At 38.9% G+C, this 25,980-nt stretch overlaps 1 protein-coding gene across 5 annotated transcripts in view; it reads right to left on the bottom strand.

Annotated features, from left to right (window-relative positions):
• The window catches only part of TENM2 (teneurin transmembrane protein 2), a 612,765-nt gene that overhangs the window by 479,225 nt on the left and 107,560 nt on the right, over nt 1-25,980 (bottom strand). The window lies entirely within an intron of this gene.

Raw genomic sequence — 25,980 nt, 5'->3', positions numbered from 1 at the left:
TGGGGCTTGGCTGCTGTTGTGCACCCCATAACAGGACTGGATGAGCTTCTTCACCACCCCTCAAATTGACCAGTTCATCCAACTCAGCACTTGGAGCTCTTGAAAACTGTCTAAATCTCTTCTTGTTCACTGGACCATAGAGTTTTTTACAGTGTGCTTAATTAGGACACCCTTACTGTGGCATGTAGACTTTAATATATGCTTCGTTAGCATTCAAAAACTGCAAAATGAAAGCTACTGTGGAAAGGAAGAAATATAGTAAAAGCACAAACACCCTACCCACTGGGGTACTGGCATTAGTATGTATGTCTTTCTCTCATGGCATTCTATGCCCAGGTCTGGGCTAGTCCTGAGAAATTCTCATGACAAGTTTTTTTTCTGGAAATGAAATACTCCCACATAAAAAAATACTCAGATTTGCTAATAAGCAAAAATTGGAACAAAGCATCTTGCTTTTCTCTACATGGCTAAGGAGTTGAAGGATGGTTTGGGTGAATTTAGCTGGGACAGTTGAAAGGCTTTTCGTTGCCCCTGTCCCCTCAGTCCAGGTTCCCCTGCCAAGGCCACCCCGAGGAATGTGCCCAGGCCAGAAGCTTTGCTTAAACCACCAAAGCATTTCAGCAGAGATTCCTTGTGCCACCTCTGCCACCAAGGGAACAAACTGCAGCAGAAGGTGATAAAACATGCAGAAAACAAGCCAAGCCTTGCCTTGTGTAGCTGTTTGCACCTGCAGGACAAGAGGTCACAGCACTGGCACAAGTATTGGCTAAATCATTGCTTTTTGAAACAGATGATGGGCCTAAGAGAGTACTTGGCCAGAGGAGCTGGTGACTTAGAGGAAAGGTTTTTTGCCTCCATTTAGATTTGACATTTAGCCTTGTTGTGGTTTTTGGTTTCTTGGGGTATTTTTTTCTTTCTGTATTTTAAAGCAGTTAGGTAACCACGAGAAACAGCTGCTTTAAGCCACCCACAGGTATTCTGCAATCTGTGAGGAATAAGAACTGTAAACATGCTTACTTTTTTCCTTGTTTTTCATTTATTTTTAACATTTCAGAGAGGAAAAAAAGTCACAAAACACCACCTACAGAAAAGCCAAAACAAAAGCAGAGACATTTGGCACTTGAAACCATTAAGGTTCGTTTTATAACTTCAGATTAAAGAGAAAGAAAGATTCAATCCACATTCCTGTTTCTCAGCTCTCTGAACATGGAGTGGCTAGGCTGACTCCTCCACATCTGAATTTTTTAGTGCAATTCTTTGGTGCTGTAATACTGATTGAACTGGCAAGCACATTAACTGCAAAGCATTTTAACACTGGTGGCACAGAGTTTCTTGAAGTTTCAGGAGATATATGATCATTTAGATTAACAATGCCTAGCTCATTGATCCCATTTTAAAACTCTCTCACCAAATCCAGGTATCAGTATATCACAATTATAAACACAGAAACAGACACAGACACTGCAGCAATGAGCAAAGCCTGCCAATTACTCTCTGGGAGTCCTCAGGATGCTATTCAACACAAAAGCCTGTCATTCCATATGAATTCTATATTGTCTGTCAGTTCAGATAAACAAACAGCTTTTTGTTTTTAAGACTGCTAAACTTAAAACTGTCTGGCCTGATTTCTATTGTTTCTGAAAGAACATTTAATTCCTTGTTGCTGTAGTTAAAAGGAGGATTTACTCTGACTGAGATAAAACTTCTGAGTATTTCCAGGACATTAGCTTATGAAAGCATCTTCTCAGGAAGACAAGACTTTTTGAAATTGTTCCCTCAATAACCATTATTTTTTAGAGTTTTGTGCAATTCCCCTACAAATAAAAATATAAAAGGAAATCGTAAGACAGTGTTTCACTTCTGATCATGCCTGGAAATATTCCTCAGTCATCTGCACGTGCAGAACATGAGGCACAATGTCTGTGCTACGGTAACTCCAACTGGCTAACACAAGAAAATAAAAATAGAAATGTCCCAAGACCTTTACTTTGATCTTTCACAAGGAAAAATCTTGTTACAAGAATCAGACATCAGAATATCTTGGTGAATAACTTAATTTTATGACACCAGACTATTAAAAATTTCTTGAACTTTACTCATTTTAGTAGGTCCTTCAAATGCTGTAGATAAAATGATAATGTTTTATTGGAAGTTTAGTTCAATGTCATTTTCATATTTTTAGAGTAGTTTTATTTTTTGTTTTCCTTATTTTTCCATTACTTGAGGACAAATCCCAAGCACCTGAGACTAAATACATCTACCTGAACACAACAAAATATTCTCAGGGATAATTCTCTCCTCCTCACCTGTGCTTTGGGGATTTATTTGAACTTAAAGCAGCCAGGCAGAAACCAGTTCCAGAGCATCAGGCTCAAAATTTAAACAATGGTATCACCATACATGGCTTAAAACACAGTCAATTAAGTTGTGAAACACTGCTAGAAAAGCTATTTCGCTTTTTTTTTTTCATTCTTATGTTAAATAGATGAAATACTGATTCAATTCAGTGCTAAACACCTTTCCTGTTAGACAGTGAAATATTTATGTACTGTATTCCTGGAAAGGTGTGATAGCTCTGCTTAGAGAATAATGGTGAGATGCAATTTGAGTTCAGCACTGCTGACACTCTTTGACTTGTCTGTCTCAAGGGCACTCTGTGAATGGTTTATTTTGAGTCATTGACCTAAATCATAACTGATTTACTAATTTCTTTTGTTTCAGAGGATTTAACTAATACAGCTCATCCTGACCCACTTACACTACACAGCAGTACAACCACTAACAAGTGGCTTCACCTGTTTTCCTCATCTAGCTTTGGTTTAATTATTTCAAAAACACAGGAGCTCTGACTAACTTTCTGAGAAAGGTGTTTATTCAGAAAATATTTATTATTGATAATGGCCTGCTAAATGGCTGGTCAGGTTTCACAGGAATACAGTCTCAGCTGATCTGCACCAACCACAGCTGTCAATCAGAAGCAATAAACAGCTCGGGCTGTATTTGCTGCTGATGTACAGACCCCATGTGCCCTAAGTTACACCTGTGTACTACACTCCTGACTCACAATTCATCCAATCTAAGATTTATTGTGGTTCTCTAAACCAACTGTGTACCTCGCCCAGGACTTGGCAGTGGCAATGAGAGCCTAAGTGTAACTGTGGCAGTGCAAGGGCATTAAAACTCTGCACATCCTGCAGGACAACAGAGACAGGGGAAACAAAGAAGAGAGAGGACAGGAGAAGAGAAATGAAAAAACAGGTTTTTGTTTAGGGGGTTTAAAAAAATTGACCACTCCTTTTTGTGTTAGCACAGGCAAATCAATAGGAGGCGTGGAGGGAGGGCTCAAAATGAATTTTAATGGCTTAGAGAAGCTTATGCTAAAATTCTCTGGAAATTTAAAGTTGATTCATACATTTATCTAACTCGAGTAAGGGCTTGTTTGCTGCATTTTGTAATGATCCTGACATGATTACAGTGCACAGGGCCATTAGAACTGCCACTCACACCACTCAGAGCCCAGGCATCACTTGGAAGTTCAGGGGAAACAAAGAACTTCACATTTATATTGAGCCCCCAAATCACCTGGCACAACTAAATCAAAACATTGCAATAGTACAGACAGTGTTGGAAACAGACTTTTTTCTTTTTTCCCCCCTCTTTTTTTTTTTATTTAAAAGAAGTAAAGAAGTAGCACCCCATGTACCAATCTGTTCATTTAAAGGCTGGACTTCTTTTCAGGAGCAGCAATTGGAAATAAGCTTGTGGTTCAGGTATTCAAATGCTGTTCATTATTTTATTCAAAGGCTATTTTTTGAAATGAGAAAATGCAACAGTTCAGCTTTGGTGCCATGCAAACTTTCAGGCAAAAAATTAAAATGGTTACTTAACTGTAGTATTTATTTCTGATTTTAATATTAGTGAAAAAGGACATCTCTACTTCTGGATCCTCTCTGTCTATTAAAAAATAAAAAGAGGCAATAAATAAAATGAAAATTTAAACTAACTACTACAACTAGGTGCACCACAATATGTGCACTTTGTTAAATGAAGTACTATTGAGGACAAGCATGCTGGTTTTGAAGCAAAAACCAAAATATATTTGGACACTCTGTTTGGCGTAGCCTCATTTTTCATTGATAAATTGTTCTTCTGAACTTTTTAATTCTTTTTTTTTCCTGTCAAAATTCTGAATTCTTGTTTTAGTGAGCCACTCTATATTAAGATGAAAATTAGATATATTTAGTATGACATGGTAAACAGCTATGTCAGAACAGTTGTGATGAATGATTCAAGTTAAGGAACATAAGACACACAATGCTTACAGGCATTCAGTGTTCTGCTTTACTGCAGAAAAATTTTTTTTTTTTCATTTTAATAAATAAAAGCTCTAGGAAGTATTTTCAGGCTAATGGCAGTCAAACTGGTACAACAAGAAAATCAAGCACTGGGCCAAATATTTATCCCATATATGTATTTTTATCTGTTTAAATATAAATGTTTTTATTTCTAGACTATCTTCAGAGATTTCTGTACTCCAGGAACTTCTTATAAATCCCAGAACTGTTTAAATCTATTATGAAAATAGCATTGCATTAAGAAAATAACATGCCATTGAGAAAGGATGAAAAGCCCAGGAGCTAAGAGAGTTTTTTCAAACAGTGCCCCATCATTCAGTGATGGCTGAGGATTAACCCTTTATTCCTCCCTGAATGGATTCTGCTTTCCATGGGGCAGAGGAGGTGGGGGGATGTGAGCCCAGCTCTGCCCTGTCCCCAGGGGCCTCAGAACCACAGCTCACACCGAGGCCAAAGCTTGTTACAGATGGATGATGAGATGATTGGCTCTGGCAATTAAAAGATAACTATTGTGTGAATGGTAAGAAAAGCTTTAATGATGTATAGTTATGTTGTTGTAGTTTAGATGTCCTCTGTCCTCCCCACAGTTCCCCTTCCCCCCTGTACTGTTGCCATCAGACAGCCTGGGCTGTCCAGGACAGGCAAAAGAAGCTGCACAGCTGTCCCTTACCTGGGGCAGGTGGGAATGGCAAAGCTTGGTGCTTAGGGGGTGGGCATGGCAACACCTGACCTCCAATCCAGTGACAAGAAAGCAGTCTCTACAGATAAATGGCAAAGAAGAGCTGAGTGACAGACTTTGGGAGGGACCAGGGCTGGCTGATGCCACCCCCAGGGGTATAAAAGATGGAGCATCCATCTTGAAGAGGAACTGGCCATGTGGTGTGCACGAGGGGCAGTTCCCAGCACTGCAGCTTTTTCCTTATGTAGTCCTTTGCTGTATTTTTGTTAAGGTTTAATAAACCTTTTTAAATTTTCAAATGAGCAGTTGTTTCTCACAGCTGCTAGATAAAGGTACAAAGTCATAAATGTTCTTAAATGTGGCTTCTAGTTTATGCACAAGCTGGGGAGCAGCAGGGATTTGGAAACCACACCAGGAACTTTTCACCACCAGCAAAGCATCTGCAGTGCCCCAGGTCTGAGGCAGAGTGTGGCACACAGGAAGCACCCAAGTCCTGGTGTTCAGCTGCTGCAAACCAAGTGCTTGTCCTTCTCTGGGAGCATGAGAAATGCAAACTTCACAAACGATATTCACTTAGTGCCTCAATAGCCACAAAGTATATTTAGTTGATTTTTCTTGAAAACGGTTTGAAATTCAGTAAAATATTATGGGATGGTACACAATTCAGTAGCTGATCATCAACTATCCTGTTGATTCCCATCTTAGAAGATACAGCAGCCTTGAGGAGATTGTGTCACTCAGAGGTGAAAAAAGCTCATTTTTCAGTGATGGGCTTATAAACACCCTAGAGTGGTACTAAGCTAGTGGTACTAACCATTGCTAGTTATACAAAGGGAGCTGAAATCTCTTCTCCCCAGATACACAGAGGCAAAAGCAAGCAAAGTTTTCAAGTTTTTCCTATTTGAGAGTGTTCTTCCCTCCTTTCTAAATGAGGACTTTACTATCCCCATTCCAGAAAAAGAAAAAAAGATTTTATCCAGGCATAACATATTTCCACTACCAACTCACAGCTGTTTACAGATATTTATCAGACTTTTGAACAGCCAGGAGAGCTAAATGTGGATCATTCTTATTCTACAGCAAAGGTTAAACACCCTGAAGATAAGAGTCCCACCCGAGGTCACAAGGTGAGTTTGCTGCACATTTGAAACCCCAAGTTCCTGGGCTTGGTTTCCTGCTCTCAGTATAATTGTTATCTAAATACTTCAATCACTCCATGCACTCAGGTTTAAATAAATAAATAGATAAATAAATAAGATCAAGCCACCATAAAACAACATAAAAAGCCAGGGTCTCAATTAATATAATTACTTAAAATTAGTATAGCTGAACAAGTTCACAAAAACAATTTAAAGATCAAATACAAACTGGTCACTTCAAAAGACTAAATTTGCTAGAACTAATTTCCTAAAGAACACTGTTACTCTTTCACTGCCTAGAAACAATAAACAATAATATTATCTACTGCTAAACTGCTATTAATGAAGAAAGGTAGAATAATTTATCATTGTATAATTAAGACAATGCTGTTAAGCATGCTTTAACGATTCTGCATAATAGTTTCCTATCACTAGAGAATACTTTTGAAACAGGGAGTAATTGTCTAAATAATTTTTGATTAAGTCCTTGATCAAACTGATCCACATTTATAGAAGTGAGACAGATCTAAGTGCCCATACAAGGAGTGACAACTTGCTTTATTTAATTGTCCATGGGTGATGCACTTACTTCAATCCAATCCTAGGTAAAATGCTGTCTTTAATTAACCTAATGGGATTTTCAACCTTACCAGCAATGGAGCCAAGACATCAAGCTGGTTGGAGCTTAAGTTGTGCTCCAACCATTCCCCCCTCTGTTTTGCTTTCACCAGCACCTGGCCATTAGTTCATTTAATTATTCACCAGCATTTTCCAGTGTGCTGTCCTCTTGTCAGGCTCCTTAATCTTTTCATTTTCTCAGAAACCTTACTGATGGCCAAAGTTTCCAGGATGGATTTGAATACTGTCCATATCCACAAGCCTTTTCCTTCCCACCCACGCTAATCCATCAGATGTCTCTGGGAGCTCCTGGGCACAGTGTTTCCATATTAGACTCAAGGATTTGGATTTTAAATACATGACTGTGCTATGGAGTTGGAGAAATGTAATATCAAAGGATTTGTACTTCTCTTGCACCCAAGAAGGTCCAATGCCAAGAATTTTAAGGCAGTTCCTTCCTAATTATTTTTCACTTCCTTATGTTAAAACACTCTGTAATTCTATGCCCATTGGGCACCTCCACTCCTGCTGGCAGCAGCAAAACCTGTACCACTGGGTACAAGATCAGCCAAGAGAGGAACACCAGGAATGTGCCTTCCATTCCTTGTTTACAGACAAATACACTGCGCAGGGAACTCTGCCAGAATCTGAGATCAGCAAAGCTCCTGTGCACATCTCATCCTGCTGGGAGATGATCGTGCTGCTGAAGAAGTTTCTCAGCTATTTTCAAACCTCTACAAGACTATCCTTAAAACTCATCAAATGCATAAATCATGCAAGCAGTTATGGGTTTAGGTACTTTAGTTATCATTTCAGTCACCACCTGCTTTTCACTCTACACTTACATCATTTTCTCTCATTCTAAGAAACAGTCCCTTCCTTTCTTTACAGCTTCCACAGATCCTCCCTTGCCTCAGTTTGATACCAAAAATTTTCATTGGCTTATTAATAGGAGGCTTTAATACCTTTTCACCCTGCTAGCAGTGTCAATATATAAAAATATTTTTTGCAGAAGGCTTTACTAGAGACCACTGTTAAGACTGTATAAACTTATATGGTAAAGAAAATCAACAACATTTTAAAGTGCCTAATAGTATTTAGTAGAATTTCAGTAAAACTATTCCAAATTACACACGTGAATAATTCACCCAGCTAAGCTCTGATACTCTATTAGAGAAAAACAAAGGGGAAAAAAAGGGGGGGGGGAAAGAGGAAAAAGTGAGAGTGTTTCTATTTGTGGGAACTCATACTTATTTCTTGTGAGTTCTCCACCTTTGTAAACACATAGATTTTATCAGAAATAACAGCTTCCTGAAGTGATTCTTTGTTTTAAGAGGTTCAAGGTAAGCCAAGTAAAAAAAAAAAAAATAGGAATGGAAAACAACACAACATCATGATAAGGCACACAGAATGGATGACATGATTTTTCAACAGCCTCCATACAAGTATTTGCTGAAACATTTTCAATTCTAGACTGCCTCAGCCAGCAATGATCTTTGCATAATGAAGTAAGAAAGTTACACTGGAAAATTCTCAGCTACCAAGTGTTGTGCCATCTTTTAATAAAGGAAAATTAATTGCTTATATCTTTTACAAATAAATATACAAATTAATTAAACCTTGCAGTGATGGATACAATGAACACAACCATTACAAAAAATGACCAGCTGTAACTCAAATATCTGAAGTGAATTTCCAGAGCCCAACACCAAGGGGTCATCAGGGATGGAACTGAGACCTTGCCATCCTGAAAGCTGGTCCAGCCAAATCTACAATGCAAGGTTTACTCACATATTACCATAGCAGAAGGGGACACTGAGGGTTATCTTGATTAATGGAATTTTTAAAATAACCACAGCATCCAAAAAAACTGACTTCTTCTCAAACCACGACACTCAGTCAAAAAAAACCACACTTGTAGAAAATCAACTAATCCAAGAACACAAAAAGCAGCAAATATCTCATAATGTTGTACAGTCACTGTGCAGACATCACTACATCCTCTGCTCCATCTCAAATCATGAAGAAAAAGGCCCTGGTTCCTCCAGAGGAAAATCTCTCTGGAGAAAAGGCCACATGCTTCAGCAGACATTATCTCCTGTTATCTACCTAATCATTCAGGACAGAACATGTACTCTAATATTCACTCTCACAGGGCAGATTTCTTACACAGGATCATCATTCTGCTCACTCCCTTCTAGCTGTGGGTGCCTCCAAGCAAAGCCTGGCATTTGCTGGTGGATGAGGGGTTTCCTCCGTGTCCCTCTGCCAGCAGTCACTGCTCACGGGGCTGAGCTGTCACAGAGAAGCCCATCCTGGCTCCTCAGCCCTGTGTGACAGCCCCATCCAACACCCTCAGGGGGTGCCTGAAGGCAGCTGGGGACAGCGAGGGCTGAAGCTGCACCAGCCCAGAAGAGGGGAGCTCACGTGGGGAGATCTCAGATAAGCTACCACGTGAGAAATGCCAACAACCCTCTCCAACCCACCATCTGTGCCAGAGTTTCACCAAGCAAGATCAGTCAGAAAGGAGATACAAGTTTAAAAATGCTCTTAAAAGTGCATGCAATCTTTGCAAAACCCATTTGGTCCTTTCTTTCCGTTGCCCTTTCACAGACTGAACAATAACCAAGCTGCAATGTCTAATTTCTTCACCACTCTAAGCTCCCTGCATTAAAGCCAGCCCCCACAATTTTGCCATCTGCTGCCTGGATTGCTGTGCATCCAGCACAGAGATCCCAACGTTCCTCAACAGCCATGGTCGAACTTCCCAGGCAAAAGCATCAGCTCCCTGTGACAAGGACAGAGATCAAACCTAAAGGAACTTGGCAAGAAGCATTTAAAGCAAACCCAAAGCAATTGTTTCACCTACCACAGACAGTTCTATCACTGACTCTTGCAAAATAAAAGTTATCCCTTCAATGAAGACACTTGATTTAAACTATGTATTTATTGTATCTGTACAGCTATCCAGACATCCTGATCTCCATCCACAGCATATGAAATTGATAGTGTGTTAAAACTGCCTATCCTCCAAAGATATTGGACAAGTTTGAACAAGTTTATAGCTTTGTTTTTCAAAACAGAAAATTAACTAGAGGTCTAAAGCTTAGCTGGTTCTTATTCTAAGGATTAGATGTTAAGTACAGAGAACAAAATTAATAAGGCAGTTTAAAAAAATTTACCTTGTGAAACCAGAATTCTCTATGGTTGTAACCAATTTATTGTAAGTTAAACACAAGCCTTAAAATGCTCCCTTTGTTCCAATTCTGTATTACCTACCAAGGTAAATGATTTCTTGGTACCATTATTTTTAGCAGTACTTTACAGAAGGCAATAATACTGCACAGAGTTCTCCCACTAAGCAACAAAGATGTTCAAAAATTGGAGCAAGTCCAGGGAAGGAAGCCAGTGTCTCAAGGGACTGGAACATGGGATCTGTGTAGAGAGATGAAGGAACTGGACTTGTTCAGTTGCAGAAATGGCCAGCAGTGGCCTTGCTGTTCCTGTGAGGCCACAGGGAAGAGGGAGATGGGGTTTTACTGGGGAAAAGCAAAGGGGAGTGAGAAACCACCAGTGCAAACTGGTACAGGAAGTTCTGAACAGAAATCAAGTGAGTAAAAATCACTCTGGGGACAAATAAGCACTGGAGAAGTTGCTGCAGGGGCCAGGGAATTTTGCTCTTTTTCAAGACTCAGCTGCACAAAGCCCTTAGGAACCCAGTCTCAGTTCAACACTGACACTTGGATTAGGTGAGCTTCAGAGGTCCTTTCCAGCCTCAAGGTGCCTGTGATGGTCTTAATCTGGGAAAAGTTCCATAACCATTAAAAAACAGGAAGAACCAAAAGTACTATTTATTTTGGAAACCAGCCTGTAAAGCAAACACACAAGGTAAGCTTTGTAAGCTGAGCGTGCAGGCTTAAAAAGTCAGGGGTTTTTCAAGTAAAAATCATCTAAGCTTGCAGGTTTGAAGCTGAATTTCAAGCTTGAAGAGCACAGTAAGGCAGAGGCTGCATTCTGTCTGCAGAGGAGCAGACACCACTGCAGTGGGGTCGTGCTACAGCCACACTGGTGACACACTGGGGGGTGTGTGTGTGTGTGCTGTGTCAGGGAAAAATGAATGGGCTTTGCTCCTTCTTCAGTTCCACAGCACAGACCTTTGAGGGAATACAGTTCTAGAGTGAAGAAAACACACAGGAACTAAAAGCACAATTTAACAAAAGAAAGAAGCACAAGCCCTATCACAATTCCCAAGACACTACTGCAAGCTCATTCATTTCCAAACTTGTCATTTGACAGTGTTGACTTTGAAACAGTCCCTTAAAAATGTGAAAACAAACCTAAAAGAAAACAACTCTGCCATATGTTGTGATGACACTACCATAAATCTAAAGAAAACAACACATGAGAAGGAATTGCAGCCTCTAACACTCACCTCTCCACCAGGCAGAGGCACGTTCCTCTGTCATGTAAACCAATACAAGGCATATTCTCTTTTCACTGAAGATTTTGTCTTTTGTTTGGAGGCCCAGGAAGCATGGCATTCATCTGGGCCTATCCTATAGATATATGGCCAATGACCAACTTGAGATCTGTGTGTGATACACAGGCATGGGGTAGATTATTCTGTCTGGAAATCTAAAGATTTTTGTAAAACAGAATTAAAAATAAAATGGAAATCAAAAATTGAATTGTTATAGTGATTTATCAACAAAATCTTTCCATTTCTATTTCCATTGCTGAGTAGGGCACAGACAGTAGGTGTGAACCCACAACCCCACAGAAGTCAGTGGTGTTTTCTCTTCCTGTACAATTTTGTCTGCCAAACTTCAAAAGGCTCACCGATTTTAGCCAATACAGGCTAAAATCAACTGCCCTTTTGTCTCAGCTGGGTTGGTGAGTGCCTTTCTGCTGTATTTAAATCTCAGCAGGAATGTGGAGAACATGACCTACTAGGCCTGGGACTAGAATAGAGAGCAGCTGGCCAGCAGAAACTGTGAAGAAAGGAATACTTCACTGCTATCCATTATGTGAATTAGTGTTGGTAGCTGTTGAGATGTGCAGAGTCAATGAAGTGTCCTAATTAACCACCTCCTTCATAACTCCCCCATTCCTGGCCCAGGTGAGCTCCCATCCATGCTGGGCTATCCAGAATTTCACACTCTATTTCCAAGCTCATCAACTCACCCCCACACACATCTGGCTCTGGTAGCAGTCACAGCTGCACCTCAGTCCCCTGGACAAAGTGTGGTCTAAGTAACATCCTACTGCACCTTCCACCAGTGGTTTTACTAATGCTCCACACCCTTTAAAGAGCTGCCTCTCTTCCCCAAGACAACACTGCAATCCCCTATTTTAATACAGAAGTCTCTGAGGCAGAGGAGAGCACAGTGCAGCAGCCCTGCTGTTCAAAGCCTCCCTTGAGCAATAGGTCATCCTCTCATACAGGCAGTGGGAAAAAGAATCTCCTATATCTGTGCCTCTCAGAGCAGGAAGGAAACTGGAACCAAATACTATAAATGCTTTATTATCCTGAACTGAAATCAATAAACTATGAACAGTTGTAACCTAATTTACTAGCAAACAGAACTGAAAAGATATCTGACAAAGCTTTTCATATACATTAAGAGCCCTCAGATTGTAATTTTAGGTCAATATCAAGACCTAGAGTAAAATGATCGATATACCATTACCAATTTACTCATTTGCCCAAATTACCTCAGTAAATTCTAACTTGCATGAAAACTTTTATGAATTATTAAAATAAAAAACAAAAGGTAAAGGAGAGAAATCTCTTCCTTGATGCCCTTGTCACTGATGTGCACATGTTGCTCTTCAAAAGCCAGTTCTGCACAAGCAGCGGTGGGACCGTGACAAGCAGCTCCCCAAAGGGTGGATCTGTGAGCTCAGCTCATGGCAGGGGGAGGTGGTGGTCCCTCAGACTTCCCAAAAACAGTCTCCTATCCAAAAAAGAGCAGGACTGACAAGTGTGTATTTGGGTGTTTGGTCAGTGGCATAGCCAAAGCCACTTGAAGGGACATCTCCTCCAGCCTTCTCATGGAAATTCCCTGCAGGACAGCAGCCCTTGACAAGGCTGGTTCCTCTTTGCACTAACAGAGAATGGAGAACAGGTGGTATAACAGGCATGCACTGCATTAGGCAGCAGGAGTCAACACCCCTCCATCAGTAATTCCTGCTCCTCCAGGGAAAAGCACTCCCTGAACCAGACAGCTTCCTACAGCCAAGAGTTCTGTGCTTTGAGAAGCAGCTGGAATTGCAGACAGAAAAAGAAAACAAGTATTTGTTCAATTAAAACAAAACAAGCAACACCAAACTGAGCCTGTGTTTAGACCACTAATATTGGTTTCAATTCTAACAGCATTAAAGATACAAGATTCATTATTTATTTCAGCTACCATAAGAGCAAAGGATTTCCATTTGCATCACTCAGCTGTCCAGTTCCATTCCCATTTCCTGACAGGCAAGATAAAAAAAAAGAGACACTCCCCAGACTGAGCAAGCACACTAAGAGTTAACTACTGGGAACAGAAATTAGGCTTCAGCAATTTAACAAGTCCAGCTTCACAATTTTCATTGAAAAGTTCTAGTCAAGATTTGTTACACATATACAACTTGCGTTGCTTGAACTTCTGCAGTGGGTATTCTCTTAAATAAACATTTATTTAGTTTGGCATTAAGTCCCTTTTATCATTCTCATTAAAATATTGTCAAGGACAAAGCAGTTTGCATGAACCCTTGTTCATGCAATATATATATTTTGAATTATTTAGTTTTAGTTTTTAATTTCTGGTCAACTTTCAGCTTCAATTTTAAATACTTTTTAAAGTAGCCTGATAGCATAGTCCTGAACTAAAATAATAAAATGAAAAAAAGACAAAAAGGAAAGTAAATAAATTCTGAAGAGTAGCTCAGATTGGGGTTATCTCTGCAGTTTTGAATTGATGGTAACATTTATATATTAGAAGATCTGCAAAGGAGAGATTCTACAACACACAGATCTCAATGCTTGGGGCAACTCCCCAAGAGAAAGACCTAAAATAACCTCAATTGCAATTGATTTTATGGAAGTGGAATAACCTTTAACTGCAAAGAGTGATTCTTAAACTTAAACTATTTATATCTCATTTCCTAGAAATATGTTCAAGGAAGTCTATATACTTCCATAATATCTCGATGGAATCCTCAGTTTTTCAGGTGGGGTGGCTTAAAATTTGAAAGCATCTTAGAAATTCTAGCCTGAACAAGCAATGTTTCTCCTCTTTTTTGCACAGGTGAAAAATCATTGCTATGTGCCTTTATGTCATTTCTCCATCTGAAATGTTTTTTTAAAGCCAGTCTAAAAAACTTACACGAGGCAGCTGGAATATTTTCCAATAATCAAGACTACAGAATTAGGAAATGTCCCATTTACAAATTGAGTTTTGAGTAATAAGAAGGAAATACAAACTGGTCCACAGTGCCATGCCTCCACTTAGACTGCACTAATGTTAGTTCTGATCCAGTGCATCACCAGACAGATGGGCAGATCAGGACTTCAAATATATGTGAATTAAAAATTGTAATTCAACATGAAATTGTGACATATCAGTTAATTAGATTTTGTTTAATGAAGAATCAGAATGCTTTTAGAAGTTATTTCTTACTATAGAGAGATTTGTCCATACTTCCTAAGAATTCCAGAAATTAGATAGTCTAAGGATAAGCCTACTTATCTATGTAGAACCAGGCTAATCCTCACTTTGCTAAAGAACATCATTTATCAGAGGGACCAAAAGCAGATTTCTTTATCATTCCCACTAGGAATTTAACTAGGAAAAGCGTCACGTCATGAAAAACTCCTAACATTTCTACTAAAACACACCCACACGAGATTACAAATGCTGAGCTCAAGCTCCACAGTTAAACCAAACCTCTGTGGTTCACATGAGAGCCTGGTACAGTAAAACAGACTAAGGAACCACAATGGAAAAGCATTTGGGGCAGCAGAGTTTTGCTCCAGATCAGGGCTGTGTAACAAAACCAGTAACACAGGAAGGGCCCAAAACAGATCCCATGGGCAGCTAGGTACAAAATCTGTAGTGCAGCAGGTAAAATGAGAAGATTTAAAATAAATAAAATCATTTCTTTTAATACCCCACCACAAATAAAGGTTGGAATATGATGCTCACATTTCACAGCAGTGAACTGAGAAGATTACAAGACTTTCTTTTTCCCTGTTTGTAATAAGAACTTCATTAACATTTTTGGGGGGTTCAGCTACTTGATTTTGACCCATTTTGTGCCTCAGCTTTTCTAAACTTCTTAATTTTGAGTGTTCCCTAAGCCCATCTGCACTTCTAGAAACTGTTCTACTTTTTTCTCTTGATTTCACAAATTCTAGGCACTGTGCATTTGCAACAATTCTCCTCATAAATGAATCCAGCATGGGACAATAGCACAGATTTTCAGAATTCATCTATTCCTCATGTGCATTTCCAAAATTACTGAAAATTAATGAGTTTCTACAGTGTGCATTTAAATGCAGCTCTTTGAAGTAATCATTACTAGCCAGGCAAAGTCAATTGAAGAAATGGATTGATGAAAGAAAAATAACTAATGCACTATCCCTGTAAAAACAATACTTTTCAACACTTCTAACTGCAATCCTGGATCCAAAATCCACTAAAATGGAGAAAATTCCATATTCAATTAGTAATGCTGACCAAAATGATGAATTTCTAAGTATGCTGAACATGCCTTCAAGAGTGGAGTCTAAGGACTTTTCTTCTCTGGAAGGTAGGTTTTTTTCCTATCAAAACTCAATTCCCTTTTGTCCCCAAATAAATAACATTTTACACACAACTGAGTTTATCTGCCTCAAATCGATTAACACATTAAAATCAATCTAAAAAAAAAGTATAGTTAACCAATCTGATTATTACTGCAAGTCTTGTAGGAACACAGATGTGCTGAATATGAATTTCACTGCTTGAAAGGTACTTTGGAAGGTGTTAGCCATTACTAGAATGCTTTCAAAACATGTGCAGCCACTTACAAAAAGTGTGCAGGAGCTTTACTCAGTTTGAAAAGAAGAGCTTTTTCACAGCTTTATTTTTATAGTAAGTCTTTTTAGGCAAATTTCAAAGAATGTATAGTTCACATAATTTAAACTGAATTCACCTATAATTCGGGTATTTGACAGAGCTAATGCTTACTTGTTTCTAAGGAGTCTGCAAACAAATACATTTCTTCTTTTATTCCCCAAACATTTCACTAAAATTATATTTTGCTTTGTTTTCACATTGAGGATTGAATTTGACACTTTAATGGAGAAAAGCAGCTTGTGCTTCTTACTATGCTTCTAATTATTGTACTCACAATTTTCTTTGTTTTATATCAGAAAGAATTTAATGAGACTTGCATTTTGAAATATATCACTGCTGCTGTAGAAGGGGCTTTCTTCCAACAAATTCCAGTACAGCATCCAAGCAGCCCAAAGAATTTCTGATCAATGAGTTCACCCCAGCAGCAAGCAGGTTTGAATCCAGAGGTGGACACAACTGAATGTTCTCCAAAGCCCACCACGGGCACAGCTGTTTATTGTTTCCCTCTCAAGTGTTTGAAATCTTACCTCCTCTTATATCAGATACCAGAAGCTATTTTCTGTTTAACAGTGCAAGGTTAATAAACACTTTTCAAATAATGTCATAATCCACTGTGTGGATCTTCAGAACCAGTTTTATCTTCTTCACACAAAGATAATGAGGATTATCTCTGCAGCTCCCATAAATCTCTGCACCTCTACTGAGTTGATGGAGATATGATGATTTGCATTAGCTGGGGATTCTGCCAGTTTCTGCCCCAAGCAGGGGCAGGATCATGATTTTCAAAGCTCTTTTTCAGTGAAAACACAAAGCTGCATACTGGTAAAAGTCTTGGTTTTGTCAAAAATTTGTTTGCATTAAAATTTAAATACACCGCTTTAAAATTTCAGTCAACTCATCAGAGTACACATTACAAATCAGTGGATTCTGAATTTCTGAGCCATGGTGAATAATGAAATCTCCACGTCCCTGAGCACGTGTGCCCCCATCCCTCAATGCCTGGAGTTCTGAGCTTTTTTATCTCTACAGCTGCTGGTTCTTTTTTAAAAGACTTTCATGAAGGATTGTCAGCAATTCCACCTGCACACAGAGTATGAATTAGAAAGGAAAAATAAGATATAAGATTTGGACCCAGAACTTGCAGCGCTTCATCACAAAACTCAAGATGAGTTGTTTAGGGTATTTCCAAAGAGACAAGGACCAACACCCCAGCAAGCTGGTGAATATTTGCATGGAAGCATTAGCTTAGTTTCCATTTGAATCTGAAAGTTCTGCTCCTCATTTCCCCTTACACATGACATATGCTAACATTCAAATGAAGAACACTATTTTTTCCATTATGAACATAAGAAAAAGGGAGAATATATTCTGTAGACAGGGTAGACAGAATGGGAAAATATATAATAATTTAGAATGGACTAATCAAACAGCATGTCTCCTGTTTTTATAACCTCCCATAGACCTCCAAAGGCAATTATAGCAGAGGAGTTTTCAGAGTTACACCTGACTGAGAAGGAAAGGTCTGTGTACATCAAATATTAAAAACAAAATCACTATAAATAACCTCTAACTGAAGCACAGCCTCAGTGACAACTAACATTCTTTTTTTCTTTTTCTCTCATTCCTGCCCCTTGACATTGCAGTGTGAAGACTGGAAAAGAAAAGATGGAATATATATCTATAGAATGACCTAAAATTTTCCAATTCTCCTGATGGTACCAGTGAGGGAAGTGTGCAGCCATGTGTGTGGCCATTATCTTCACATTCCAGTTTCTTTATTGCATCAACTAATATAATTACCCAGAAAACAAAGCAGTGTTAACTAAAATACAATCCTGCTACAAAATCTGTAATAAGATATCTGATTTTTAATAGTATAAAAGGAAGAATATTCCATATCTCTCCTGAAATATTTGTAAATTACATCACAGATTAAGAGGTGGCCCTAACTATCTGAGCACCACTTGATGCTTGCTTTATGTTAATAGATACTCTCTCAAGTGGCTGTGCTTGAATATGTTATAAAGAACAAAAGGAAACACCGTTTAGCAGTGTTTTTAAAACCGTGAGCAATTTCCATAATTTGTGACAGGCTGCAGATTTTGATAGTATCTCACATTGATTTTTATGTTTCCAGATGACAATCATTACACTATTATCTGCAGTTTGAGTAGTGGAACCTAACCTCCTAATTAGGATGAAAAACTGCTCCAGTTGCAAACCCAGTAAGTCACAACAAGTCAATAATTTTAATAAGAATTAATTTTAAAAACTCTACAAGGTTGTATTGGAAGTTATTCTGGCATGTCTATTGATTAACACTTGGTATTACATCCTATAAAGGATTCATTAAATACAACATCAATCTGAATGCAATATTTTGGTATTTCTTAGCTTTATTCTTTTTTAATATTTTACTTACTCTAAAGTGTAATAAAATAGAACAAAGCACTAACAGATCATTCAGATAAAGCAGCTTTTTGATTGGTGTCCTGGCTTCATACTGCACTTGAGAGAAATATGAAGGATTAATTCACTCTGTGCTACACTCTGAATGAAAGGATATATGACTGAGAGCTGGCATTTCCTGTATTTGTCAGCATCAAATGTCCTGACAAATCTCACAAATTTCCAAACACAAAATATCTAGTTGCTGCCATGTACAGAATCACTCATACCTTGATTATTGGGGTCCTCTTTATCATGATCCCACAGACAGTCTTCCTTTTAGGAATATGTAAATCCGAGGAATGTGCATTAATGCCATGAAGAGGTTTCTTCATTTTCCAGTTTATGCTTGAATTTGAAAGAACAGTAACAATACTAAATGCAAAATTTGGTTTTTGAGAGCTTCTGAAATAGTAACATTTATTAACATGGCATCTACCTAGGCAAACTTGGAAACCATTAATATTAGCTATACTAAAATTATATCTATTTAACAAAAAAGCTTTTACTAGTCCTGTTTCCATTTGCCTGAATTAAAAAGCTTTTAATGTTAATATCAGAGGTTTACCATGTAAGAGCTGTCTTTTTTTAGCACAGACATTTATACTCCAATAAAGGTTGGAAAGAAAAAATGAATTCCAGTGAAAACCCGGGAGTGATGCTGCTGCAAGCCTGGTGCTGCTCAGAGCTGTGAGCTGATGCTAGGTGGCAGTCCTGTGTAATTAAACACCAACCACTTCTCTGCAACTCATTCACTCCAGGCGTTTTGCAAAACAACCAACTCGAACACTTTGAATAATAATTTAAGCAACAAACACATCTCTTCTCCCCTTTACTTTCACCTCTTCAGAATTTCATTCCTTATATACATAACAGGTCTCAAAATTAAATTTCCTATTCATAAAGCTGTGTTCTAGCCCAGCAGTGTTATGTGGAACAGCTCACCAAACAGGAGGCAGACTGCAGTACTACAGCCCATGCTCTGGCAGTGCACAATTTCTCACTCCTGTATAGGTGCTGACCTGACTTTTCTCTGCATCTCAGAAACAGAATTACCTCGTGTTTGAGCTATGTACTTCCAAAGCCTGTTTTAGTCTCCAGATGTATTTGACTGAAGAGCTCACTTGAATAATTTGATCCCTTTAAATGCTTTTAACAAGTTACATGTTCACCATGGAGTAGTTACAATTATTTGTAGCTACCACAGAAAAACAAAGGCTACAGCTACTTTCCTAGACAGAATTTTGGGAATGTGTCTCACTTTTCTAGAAGGAAAACTTGTTTGGTTCCCACAGTCACTTGACCTACAATCCCAAAAGTTTTCCCAGATAAGGCAAGTCAGCCTCCTGCCAAAGCACTGATGACACAGAGCTGGCAGGGAAACTTTCAATACAGTGATCAATAAATAAATGTAAGAACAAACCACATCAGTTAGAGTCAACTTATTCCACAGGGAGAACTACTTATATATTACACAGTGTATGCACCTAATATAGTGAGGTTTCTTTGACATTTAAAGACACCCCCAAAGAGGGAGGCAGAAGAGATCTTACTGTAATATTGATACATGAACAGCACATTGGTTTTTACTGTGAAACAGACATGTAAGGACCCAAGAATGACTGATTAAGTATGAAGAGGTATCAGATCTCTCTGCCCAGGTTTCACTGATGATGCACACACATTTACCATATTCATTCCAGAGTACTGGCTGAGATGCACAGAGTCCTAACTCAGTAAAAAAGCAGAATGGTCGATTAGGAGGCCTCAAAATCACAGCACAGAGATTTGTACATGAAAGTAGGAGCATGTGGCTGCTCCCTCACTATAATGAATAAACTTTGCAGAACTTCTTGAGTCTGTTGCAAACACATCTGATGTCAGTGGGGGCCCTCAGAACCAGTTTTTCTATCTAACTGACCTTATCCTTCCTTTCTAGGAGAATGATGTCCTAGATGTGTATCACATGCTCCTTCGTGCCAAGTAGTAGAGACATCCCTCCACATTTTAATATTTAAAAATCCTATCTATTCTGGGCATTTCTAGTGCAGAACAGGGACACTGTGGTGCCCAACCATATCTACAGAATTCTCCCCAATGCCAGAGTCTGGGTGTCTCCAACACATGGGCTGCACCTAATTCTACAGCACAGTGGGAAGAAACCAATTGTGTCACTGGAACACAGGAAGAACTACTTACCCTGACTCTAATTACCCAAAGCATCAATTTAATCTACAGAGATGTTAAATAAACAGGGCGGTTCTATTTTGGTGTATCATATTAACATTTACACACAAGAGTGCTAATTTCTGAAACTGTGGTCCATCACTCAGTATGTGACTGCCTGAATTCTTCTAAGGCATGTGGGGAAAGTTACTCAGGAACAACAAAAAGAGCTTTGTAAACAATCCACACCTGCTATAGACCTGTGTCAGTCCTGTAACGCTTGGTGTTGTGCCACCCTGCTGAACAAAGGCTTGAGGAACTCAACTGCAGCTGGGAACATTTTTCTCAAAAAACTCATTTCCCTTCACTACTCAAATAGCAGTTGTGGCCCCCTGGCCCTGCAAAGACCAAGGCTCTGCATTTCAATCCAGCATCTCAATCCAAATCAGCAGAATTAGAATTCAGCTAAGGAACAGTGAAGATCCTAAATCCTATGCAAAGGATCCAATGCAACATCATTTTCTTCTTCTCTTTTAACAGCTCTTCTAGCTCCTTCCCACTGAATTATAATCACTTATTTTTTACTAAAAGGTTAAAGCCTTTCTGGAAATGACAACAAGCCAATGTACTGTGGGGTTTTTTTCCACAATGCAAGAGTTTATAATTGACTGCTTATGTAGTAATTGCTCTATTTATAGAGATTATTTGCAAGAGAAAAGTGATTGACATCACCTGGTATTAATGATAGAGGATTTATTTCACATTTATGACCTAAAGCTTCTACATAAATTGTTTTCCCTTCCTAAGATGCTCATGTTCCACATGAATCTAGGGAACAAATGTATGAAATTACATGCCAGCCTTATCTTTTGCACATTATCTAACAAATATTACTATTCTTTAAAAATTATTTTTAGAGACTTTCTGTAACTGCCTAAGAAAGACTCTTCCAAGTCACTTAGTGCAGCAACACTTGGCAGTTTCCATCTCTGCCTTTTGAGCATCCATGTTGGCAGTGCTGCTTCTCCAGTAATTATTCCAGTACAGTATGGATTGCACATCCTTTAATTTTGATGGACAAAAGCTCTGAGGTGCAATCAAGAAATAGCATTTGTGTATGACAGAAAATAAGTAAGACAATTGGCAAAGAAATTAAGGAGAAGACCTGAAAAGATCCTCCTTCTCTAAGTTCTGGCTTTCCAGTGGAAGATGAGAAATGTAGCAGGAAAAAGACAGTAAAAAGCCCTATAAAAGTATTATAGCCTTATATTCTCTAACAAGACAGGTTTGAACAACAGAAAAACTAAAGTGATGACACTGATCAAAAAGTATTTCAGATTGTAACTAACAATAACATTTACCTCTCATATAATTGCATTGAAGGCAAGTGAGAATAAACAGTCATTGTGTAAGACAAAAATATTCACAGCAGGCTTATAAAATTTCAGTGTAATTCATCTATTCATTGAAAGGATAATAAAGACCATGGCCTTTGAATTATTGTGAACTTGCATTTTTTTTCCATGCTTTTGTTCTGGAACTGTAGCTTAGTGGCCTTTCCAACAAAACACAAAGCCACATATTGTAGAAATGACTGAAAATATTTTTCTGTCCTTCATCCGTTTGGTGAATTGCTTTTAAAGAGATGGGAGTTGGAATCTGATTACACTTAATCCCTGGCAACACCTTCTTCCTACAGCCCAAATCTATAAATGAAAGAAAATACAACACAGTTGTTTTTCTATACCAAAATGGCACTTAGGTTATTGATAAATAAATTATCAAAAACAAAAATCAAAGACAGGGATTTGCACTTGTTTGGTATCACCATCTTATCACAGGGGTTCCATACTGTTGTCTCCTATCACAAAAGTTCCATACCTTCTTGGTGTTTCTCATGGGCAGCTCCTCAGAGCACTGACTGTCTCTTCTTCACACAGCAGCCAGCTGACTCCAGTTCCCTTCTGCAGCACCCACCCCACTCTTTATAGCACTCTTCTTCTCATTGCTTACAGCTGGGGCCTGTTAAAGTCAGGCCTGTTCCTGATCTTTGATAATTGGCCCAGCTGCAACTCCTTAGGGGTAAGATTACTTTCTACACTATCTTTATTTTCCTATATTCTATCCCCCTACAGTTTGGCACTATCTCCTTAGTGCCACCACAAACCAAAACCTTCAGTTTTGGGAAGTTATACTAGGATGCTACAGGAGGGATAGATGACTTGTACTAAGCTTAACAACCTAATTCAAGGCTTAGTTTCATATTGTACAAGATATTTAGGAAGTATAACACCTCTGTTGCTCACAGCAAACCTTTTAAATTTATCAAGGAGACAGCCCAAGGGTTAAAGACAACATGCCTTTGCCCCTTATGACAGTTTATTTAGTTTCAGAATTTAGCACAGAATTTTGCCTCCCCTCTGCACCCCTGTGCCTTGGCTCACACAGAGATGTCAGGACAGCAGCAATAATGGCAGTTTAAAATGAACTTTCTCAGACAGGTCCCCTCTCTGCTGCCCCAACCGAGCACACAGGGAACCAGGACCTGGGGGAACCCTGCAGACAGCCCCTGAACTGGCACCTGCTCCCAGCCCATCCCCTTCCTCCCGTGCCAGACTCACAGCAGCTGCACACAGGCATTCCAGGGAATTCTGACACACAAATCTGTGTCCTACACTGGGCTGTGCTTGTAGGACTTTGCTTGAGACCAACTTGCAAACACATCCACAAATTGGTTCTCATTTACACACAGACATACTCAATCCTAATGTACCAATGAAACTCCTCCGGATTTTTTGGTGGTTTTAAACTGACTGTTAGCAACTTTCAAGACTACACCATACCATTAAAACCCTCCAGGTAGCTGAAATTTATTTTCAAAAAAATAAGAAAAATTGCTAGGTCTAAAGCAAAACATCTATAGATGTTCTTTAAAAAATAAAATATACTTCATTACTCTAAGCCAACTATTAACTCCATAAAATTAAAAGTAGACAAAAGAAATGTTCAATCGAGTTTGTCAGTATTGGCAAGCCAGGAAGGAAAACCTTTGCCTTCATCTCGTTCTACACATTTTTCTTTTTTTTTTTCTTTTTTTTTTTTTTCTCCTAGAGGCAATTTTCATCCATTACTCTGCATGGAACCAACATCCATTATATGAAGACAGTGTCTTAATCAAAATGACTTCTTATACAAGTCTATTTAATAAAAATTCATTGTTTTAATCTTGTAAGTGTAATATTAATGAAAACTAAATTATGTCTCTTTATTAGTCAGTTACTGATGCTTCTCTGCAGCTTTAAAACCAGTCCTCTTAAAGCTGAATATATTTTAAAGCACCATAAAAACTCAATAACATTTGCTAATGGAACAAAAACCAGTTTGGCCAACACCATGGATTGGCATTACTGCAATGTGACTGACCCACTACCATCACATTTTCTTGTGCAAAAATGACTCTCACACAACTAGGAGGTTTAACAGCTTTTACAACAGCTTAAGAGGTCTAACAATAATATTACTGTTTAATAAAAATCCATGTAACTTGGAGTGAAGAAGCAAATTGTAGTCATATGTTGGAGGTATATGCTTTACCTGAAACAGCTTTAGAAAAAAATTCTCTGCAGCATACACTCATCTCTTGAAAATTAATTTTTTTTTTTATAAATAAAGAGCTGAATGCTCACAGCTGTTAAGAAAAGACTGGAAATGTAGTCCAAATTTTCCACAGATCAGTGGAAAACTTCACCTGCAATGACATCAACTGGAAAAAAAACTTAAAAATCTCTGTGAGACCTCTAAGCTTCTCCCCTCATGCAGACTTCTAGTTCAGATGGACAGCCTCATGCAGTAGTAAAGACACCATTTCTTTAATCTCCCATCTGAACTCTGTTCTTCAGATGAAACCAATTTCTTGGATTTCTTCCAGAACACAATCCCACAGATCTCCTAATGCTTCCCAGACTCTCAGTTCCACTACTTGCAAAAGCACTGAAGCAACAGACCAAACTCTAATTTGCACCTTTAAGAGTTTCCCCATTGGAAGCCTGTGTCCAGCAGCGTATCCCAGGGACTCAAAGCACATTTTTCCTCACAAATTTATTTACTCAAACCATCAAAACCACAAGGGTCTGCCTTCATTCCCACCAATATATCCCAGACATCTTCTCAAGTTCCTGCCTCAGGAAGTCGGCACACAGGCTCGTTCTCAGCCCACCCCCCCTCCTAACTAGGCCACGCTCCCCATTTAGGGAAAAGTTGGTAGCTGTTAACATTTATCTTTATCTCTTGCCCTCAACCTCTGTGTACAAAGTGTGTGTGGCATTGGGACACCGAGAAGAAAAGAAAAAACAACTAATTAGTGATCTAGTCGTGGCCCTGGATAGTCTCTTGAAACTATTTATCTTGAGACATTTTATCTCTGGACGCTGTTTAATTCATTAGGAGGCTGAAAAAATTAAAGCAATTTATTATAAAGCAAAGTCACTGAAACACACTTGATAGAAACATAAGTGCAGACCTCTGCCACATCTGTCAGAATAAGCAATGCAAATAGAGGCCAGAATCACGAGACAAAGAACACCAAGCCTGAGACAAAGAGAACTGTGCACAACTCAAGACTGCAAAAACCACCAGCACTTCCTTGCTGTTGATGCTCCCCATCCACACAAGCAATGCTTTACCCACCGGAGGTGGCTGAACTTTCTTTTAAATGTGCTTTTTTATTGGGTCTTCTCATCCCTGTCACCTTTCCCCACCAAGTCTTCTTATTGCCAAGGACAGCGGCTGAACTCTGAGAGTGCTGCTGAGATCTTTTGGGAGATGATGCCACGGTACACCAATATATCTCTCAGCAACCAGCTCAAGTTGCTGCCTTAGAAGAACACCACCCAGGCTGCCTCAGCCTGCCTGCCCTCCTAAGCAGGCCATGCTGCCCATGCAGGGAAAACTTGGTTGCTGCTTAATGAATTTTTGCACCTTTAAGAGCTTCCCTGTTGGAAGCCTGTGCCCAGCAGTGTATTTAAGTGACTCAAAGAACATTTTTCCTAACAATTTTATTTATTCAAACAATCAAAACCAAACAAACAAAAGACAAACCATTCCTACCAATATCTCTCAGCAACCACCTAAAGTTATCTGCCTCAGAAACACAACACAGAGGCTTGGTTTTGGTCTGGTTATGCTAGGGTATGAACAGCATTTTAGCACTTATATTTATTTACAAGTCTTTCCTTCCCCAACTGCTTTATTTTTTTCAGGTCTGGTACCACCCCCAGTTGCCCACTGCCTACAAAGCCTCCACTAGATTAGGGCAGCACTCTCAAACTTCTTCTTATGGTTAGCTTTAGATTCCCTAAATTTGCAAGAATCAAATGAAGCCACACTCTTCTGGTGGTATCAAATGCAATAGGGAGAGGTGATTTTGATTCCTTTCACTGAACTCCAAGGGAGAGGGAAGGAGAATTTACTTTCCC

Source organism: Haemorhous mexicanus, chromosome 15 (assembly GCF_027477595.1).
Source record: "Haemorhous mexicanus isolate bHaeMex1 chromosome 15, bHaeMex1.pri, whole genome shotgun sequence".
Classification (NCBI taxonomy): domain Eukaryota; kingdom Metazoa; phylum Chordata; class Aves; order Passeriformes; family Fringillidae; genus Haemorhous; species Haemorhous mexicanus.
The sequence above is the reverse complement of the archived record's forward strand: the minus strand, read 5'-3'. Positions and strand labels throughout refer to the sequence as shown.